Genomic DNA, 7,500 nt, shown 5'->3' with positions numbered 1-7,500 from the left:
CGTAGTATACATTTCCCCACTGTTCCTCAATTTAATATACCAGTGGAATTTGGACTTTATACTTTAAGTTTTCTCGAGCATTTCAATTTTTCATATATCTTTCCTTACGTTATTAGCTATAGATAAATAAATAATTAAATAAATATATATACATTATAAATTTTCTTCTAAGGCTTCCAGAGCCTCCTTTGTTTTTAGACATTCTTCAGCAAATTTTTCAAATGCTTTAAAATAAATACTTTTACTTACTAAGTCTTGCTCAGTAAAATTTTGGTTTCCAATTATGTTTATGAGTTCCAGTCTCATATTTTCGTATCTATTGCAATGTTTTAATACATGTTCTGGTGAGTCCGGCTCACCACAACTACAATTATGTTCCTCTTCGCTTATTATTTTGAATCTACTCTTGAAAGTCTTAAAGTTACCATGCCCAGTGATGAATTGCGTTGTCCAACGACTAGGTCGTATCCAACTGCTCTTCATTCTGGCCTTAATATTAGGAAAATACTTATATGTTTCTCTGCCTTTTTCAGAAGTGTTCCAGCACTCCTGCCATTCACCCAGAAGAGAGGAGTACACTTGTTTGCCAGATGATTTTTGTAATGCTTTTGTTTCGTTTTCAGTCAAGTCTTCAAATCGAAAGCTGTTATCCCGTAAAGTGAAAGTTCTACATTTGCGGATGTTGTAATTGCACGATTGCCTGTCACATTCCAGATTGACGGGAAGATTTCCCGTCAATACTGTCATTGACTGTGCTGAGGAGTTGCGGTAGGCTCCTGTGACTCTGATCAAGGCGTGCCTTTGAGACATTTCTAATGTTCTTTTTGCTGTTTTACATATTCTATCGTACCAAGATGCTGATGCATACGCAGCTATAGGAACGTAAAGTCCCTTATAGATTGCATTCATAGCCTTATATTTTAATCCCCATTCATCTCTTGCTTGTCTTGATAGGCTATTAAAGAGCGCCCTGGTTCTCTGGTCTATTTCTTCAACATGACCCGTTACTGTTATACCATTAATTCCAGCTGAGCCAAATGTTATTCCCAGATATTTAAAGCTCTCAACACGTCGTATTCTTTTATTATTAATTTTTATTATTGGTGGAGCTCTCTTATTAAGGAAACCTTTCACCATTAACTGGACGCACTTGCTAGGAGCAAGGGCCAGTTTGTTTTTATTGCACCACTCTACAATCGTGTTAATTGCTGTTTGGCCTTTAATTTCTAGAGATCGTTTTGAGTCGCCTTCAACAAGAATCACTTCGTCATCTGCATACGCGATGGCTTCGCAATCCAAGTCTTCTAGCGCTCTTAAATTCGGATCGAAGATGATATTCCAGAGAGCAGGGCCTAGGACAGAGCCCTGAGGGCACCCTTTGTTTACATTTTTGACATAGTCTTTACAGCCATCCCTGATCAGAACAGTTCGACCATTAAGATAATTGTTTATCAGAAGGTACAGCTTTCGTGGGCAGTTTATCTTTCTAAGACCCTGCAATACAGCGGGCCACCATACATTATCGAATGCCTTTTGAATATCCAGAAAGATTGCAACAACATATTTAGATTTTGAGTTTGTTATGTGTTTCCTGAATTCTGTAATTGCATCAACAGTGGACTTGCCACGTCTGAAGCCATATTGCCTTGGAGACAGAGATGGTTCAAGATTAATGTTTAATTTTCTGAGTATTAAAGCTTCTAGAGCTTTTCCCAGTATAGGGAGGAGACAGATAGGTCTAAATGATTTTGGATCTGTTGGATCCTTGTCTTCTCCTTTTAAGATCGTGATTAATTTGCCAATCTTCCACTCATTGGGGAAGACCGAATATTTTAGGCAGTTATTATAAATGTTGAGCAAATCCTTATGTATTATAAGGTAAGCTCTTTGAATTATTTCTAGCGTAAAGCTATCTGGCCCAGGGGCCTTACCCACTTTCATTTTATTAAGTACTTCTATTAAGTCTTCTGCCGTAAACATATCAGTCTCACCCTGCGGAATATCTAGATTTTCACGTCTTATATGTTTTTGTTCTATTGTCTCATCCATCTCTGAATCCATAGGAAAAAGCTGGTCAAGCATGACTTTCGCCGTGCTCTCCCAATCCATTGTGTACTGTCCATTTTCCATTCTAACGTTACTTGCAACCTTTCTGTTCTTTAGTTTATTTGTTTGCAATTTGTAAATAAAACTCCATGGGTTTTGATTCCCGGTAACAGTCACAAACTCCTTCCATTTCCGGCTTTTTGCACCTTTAATGGCCACGGTATATGCATTCTTTGCCTCTTGGTAAACCTTTTTCAATTCAAGCCTTTTATTAGAATCCCTCTCTTTTTGAAAAGCCCGTCTAGACTTATAAGCGCTCTGTTTTAGATTCGTTAAGCCTCCATCCCACCAGGGGACAGACTTTGCTGTTTTGTGTTTAAGTGGTATAGCCAAATTGCATGCAAGTCTTAAGCAATGATTTAGTTCCCTAACTCGCAGGATTACATCCGATCTATTTCTAATTTCATGGTTAATTCTATTCCATGACTCCAACAGTTTGCTATCAAAGAGATCCCAATTTGCTCTTGATGTCACGTATGACCTGATTCTCACCCCTTGAGAATTGAAATTATTTTGTCTGGTCTTATTATGTATTTCAAAAGTAATAGCTCTGTGGTCACTGGAGGTCCAGCCCTCTCTGACTCTCCAGTTGGCACAATCATATTTACTATTATTAGTCATTAGTGTGACATCAACATATCCCTCTCCAACTTCACTATCAGTTGTTGGAAGGTCATTTGGGTCATTGATTATAATTAATCTCCATTGAGCAATAAAATCTTCTAGTTTTTTGCCTTTGAGATCTCTTCTACTAGCGCCCCACAAGTGGGATTTTGCGTTGGAGTCTATGCCGACAATCAAGCTTCCCTCCCCAAGACACCTGAGAACTTTTTCAAGATTCTCAAGATGCCCCTCAATGTCCTGGCTTAGTTGGAAGTATCCACTAGCTACATATAATTTTTCTGCTCCATTGCCAATCTGTGCAACCGCAAAGTGCGGAGTGCACAGATGACTTATTTTTAGGACTTCAAGTTCTGGGTTGAGAATTGCGATTGCGGCCCATGGGACATCAGAGTCATGCTTGATGATTCTTGTTCCCATTCCCAATCCGATCAGTTTGTTCTCCCTTGAGTAAGGTTCTTGCAATAATAAAATATCGACATCATTATCCACGGCTTTTTGTCGAATTTCAGGAAGAACTTTGGTCGCTCTGCGACCATTTAGCTGCACCACTTTAATTTTTGTTTTTAAGCAAAGATTTTGAACTGGTCTACAGTCCATAATTTGTTGAATTCACTGTGCGCTCTAAAGCCATTTTGTATGACGGGCATTTTTTGTCTAGTGCATCATGGCTGTGTTCTCGTTTTTGTTTAACACAATTAATACACTTTTTTGTTTTATCTTTATTAGGGCATTCTGAAAATTTGTGTCCAGTTTCTGCGCAGGAAGAACAACAAGTCTCCCTGTCACAGTGCTTGGCAATGTGACCATAGCCTTGGCACTTAAAGCACCTAGTTACCAAGAGGAAGTCCTGCACTCTACACGAGTGCCAACCAATGTAAAGCCTTGAAACTTTCAAGAGCCTGTTTCGGTTTTCCGGGGACACCTCTATTACCCAGTTAACCGTATCATTGTTCCTTTTACCAGTTTTAAATCTGGGAATAAATTTTTTCATAAATTCTTCTTTGCTTTCGCAAAGATTTTTGTTCTGTTCATAAACTGCTTCAGTCAGCTGCACCTCTGTATAATCCTTTGGAATATCATAAATTATAATCCTAGGATTTCTTTTCTTTGGCCTTTCCAATGTGAACTTTTCACTCAACTTTTTATTATTTTCCAACTTGACTAAATCTTCATCTGAATTAGTTTCTACTAATAGACCATTTCTAGTCTTCTTAATATTTTTTATCTGTACTCCCTCTCTTTGGGGATTAAATATTTTCATAAGATGAGCCTTGGTCTCGTCTATGTTTTCTTCTGTTTTTGATTTAACAAAAACAACTTTTTGTGGCGGCTTGATAGCTGCCTGCTTATGCACTTTTGGTGCAATTAATTTTTGCGGATTAGTAGTCGCAACTACTGCCGCATAAGATGCCGTGTTCATCTTTTTCCTTTCTTTTAACTGACCCTCCAAATTAGACAGTTTTCCTGTCAACTGAAAGATCAGTGTGACGAGAGCATCAAGACTATCTTCAGCATCATCGTCTCCTCTAACGCTTTTTCTTATACATGCAGAATGTACATCTACATATTCTGGGACAGATTTTGTCGAAAGGGACTCTTTCGGTGGGGCTTCCACCATTTCCTCGGCTTCCTCGAAATTTGCTTTCTTTGGGGCAGTCTCTTCACCCCCTGGACTATTTCTAGTCCTTTTAGATGATTTGGGGGTTTGTGGAATTTCACAAACCTCCATCATTTCTCCCTTTTTCTTAGCATTACCTTCTTTTAGTTCTTTAATAGAGGTAAGCCTCGAAACCTGTAAAACAGCCTGCTTTACTTTGCTGTTGTTCGTCTTTTTGGTGAGTGGGACAACTCGCTCTGGCGCACTACTTAGACCAGATTTCTTAATATTTGACATTATCATAATATTATTTTGTTTGTTTTGGCTGTGATTCATGTTTAGGTTTTTGACTTTAAGCGCACCACAGTCATCGCATTGCTCATATGTTGAGTCCCTTCCAGTGCAGTGGCCTCAACATTAGCAATTTGCCACCCCTGTGCGCCTCCCACCCAGTTGCCAACTGGAGCACACAGGTCTGAAGACAATTTTTACACGTACTGATCGAAGCAGCCAAGTACTGATGGCTAGTCAGCCCCGGGCGACGGTACTATTACGCGGCCGGGCAAGTGCTGTCACGATTAATCCGAATAGTGACTCCCGTTTATAATGCGTTCCCTCTAACCCCGGTTGTTACTCAACGAACTCAGCTCAGACCGTGGGTTACCGCAAGTCTAACCAGTCTTTCTATTCGACCATTACATGAACGCCTCTCAGCGCACCATTCTGAGAGACCCAGAGCTGCAGTTAGCCTACTCAAGACAGATCTTGAGCGTTTCCCCCCTCCCACGATCGTGGACGTTGCAGATGGTATTTATGGAGGGATTCCATGCACAGAATATTCAGGCAAATGATAGCCTGCTTTAAGCACTCTAATTTGTTCAAAGTAAACGTACCGGCCCACCTCGACACTCAATGAAGAGCACCGCGATGGGATATTAGTTGGACCGCTCCCGAAGGAGCTAAGCCCACCGGTAGGACGTCTCACGAGCATGTCAGTTAAACACCGCGAGCGGCGAACCGACAGCGTGCGACACAGATTCAACTACGAGCTTTTTAACCGCAACAACTTTAATATACGCTATTGGAGCTGGAATTACCGCGGCTGCTGGCACCAGACTTGCCCTCCAATTGATCCTCGTTAAAGGATTTAAAGTGTACTCATTCCGATTACGGGGCCTCGGATGAGTCCCGTATCGTTATTTTTCGTCACTACCTCCCCGTGCCGGGAGTGGGTAATTTGCGCGCCTGCTGCCTTCCTTGGATGTGGTAGCCGTTTCTCAGGCTCCCTCTCCGGAATCGAACCCTGATTCCCCGTTACCCGTTACAACCATGGTAGGCGCAGAACCTACCATCGACAGTTGATAAGGCAGACATTTGAAAGATGCGTCGCCGGCGCGAAGACCGTGCGATCAGCACAAAGTTATTCAGAGTCACCAAAGTAAACGGTGGACGAGCAAAGCCCGCCACCGATTGGTTTTGATCTAATAAAAGCGTTCCTTCCATCTCTGGTCGGAACTCTGGTTTGCATGTATTAGCTCTAGAATTACCACAGTTATCCAAGTAAATGTGGGTACGATCTAAGGAACCATAACTGATTTAATGAGCCATTCGCGGTTTCACCTTAATTTGGCATGCACTTAGACATGCATGGCTTAATCTTTGAGACAAGCATATGACTACTGGCAGGATCAACCAGGGAGCTTTGAATATATATCTTTAAAAGTATATAAAATTTATATACTCTCTTAGACACTCAAGCTTTTAAATTTATTATTTTTTGTCACATGAGCGAGAGAGTATATAATGAGGAGGGTCTTTTAACACCGTAGAAACAATTTTCTCTAGCGGTGAGACGCACACACATCAATATAAAACTGCTCTCCTTATAAATTTTTTGTTTTTATTTTATAAGGGCATTTCGTTCAATATATTTTCAGATTGTATCGCCCTCATAACTGACACAAATCCGACAAGGTACTTTCAAAATCGTACTCTCATATATGATATATATAAGGTTATATATACCCAACGATAGACTTTGAAAAAGTCGTCTTGTTAATGTCATTAGACATTATATCGTTTATTATTTTTGACTATCGCTCGGAATCGAGTGAGTCGATGCTCTGTTGTTAAAGTAATATAAAAATTTCAAAATGAAAAAATATATACTTAGACGCCCAAGGCGCTCGTCACATATGAGCCATTCGGTCTTAGACACCGACTCGTGACAATGCTGTGCTTACAAGGATCCGAACCATCAAAAAAAGTGTATCGCGATTAATGGTCAAATACATTGATTCATATATAAGGAATCTTCTAAATACATAGTATTTCAATAAAGGTCGAAAAAAAAAAAAATTAAATTTTTTTTTTCAATTTTTTAAAAAAAAAAAATTATTAATATATTTTTTCACTACTAATTGGTGCGCATTGCTTTTACATACTATATTTTAAACTTGTTATTTGTCTTTTAGAACTAATGATAAATATAAAGTATTTGGTGCGCATTGCTTATTTGTAAGTTCATTATAGACCATTTGATGCGTATTGCTTTTATATAAAAATATTACAGAGTTGGCATATATCATCATTTAGTACAAATAAAAAAAAGTTTTAAAGTATTTGGTGCGCATTGCTTATTTGTAAGTTCATTATAGACCATTTGATGCGTATTGCTTTTATATAAAAATATTACAGAGTTGGCATATATCATCATTTAGTACAAATAAAAAGTTTTAAAGTATTTGGTGCGCATTGCTTATTTGTAAGTTCTTTATAGACCATTTGATGCGTATTGCTTTTACATAAAAATATTACAGAGTTGGCATATATCATCATTTAGTACAAATAAAAAGTTTTAAAGTATTTGGTGCGCATTGCTTATTTGTAAGTTCATTATAGACCATTTGATGCGTATTGCTTTTACATAAAAATATTACAGAGTTGGCATATATCATCAATTAGTACAAATAAAAAGTTTTCAAGTATTTGGTGCGCATTGCTTATTTGTAAGTTCATTATAGACCATTTGATGCGTATTGCTTTTACATAAAAATATTACAGAGTTGGCATATATCATCATTTAGTACAAATAAAAAGTTTTCAAGTATTTGGTGCGCATTGCTTATTTGTAAGTTCATTATAGACCATTTGATGCGTATTGCTTTTACATA

This window comes from Leptopilina boulardi, unplaced genomic scaffold, assembly GCF_019393585.1.
Source record: "Leptopilina boulardi isolate dan_hultmark-lab unplaced genomic scaffold, ZJU_Lbou_2.1 LbouV2_9, whole genome shotgun sequence".
Taxonomy (NCBI): domain Eukaryota; kingdom Metazoa; phylum Arthropoda; class Insecta; order Hymenoptera; family Figitidae; genus Leptopilina; species Leptopilina boulardi.
This window is presented reverse-complemented; position numbering follows the sequence as displayed.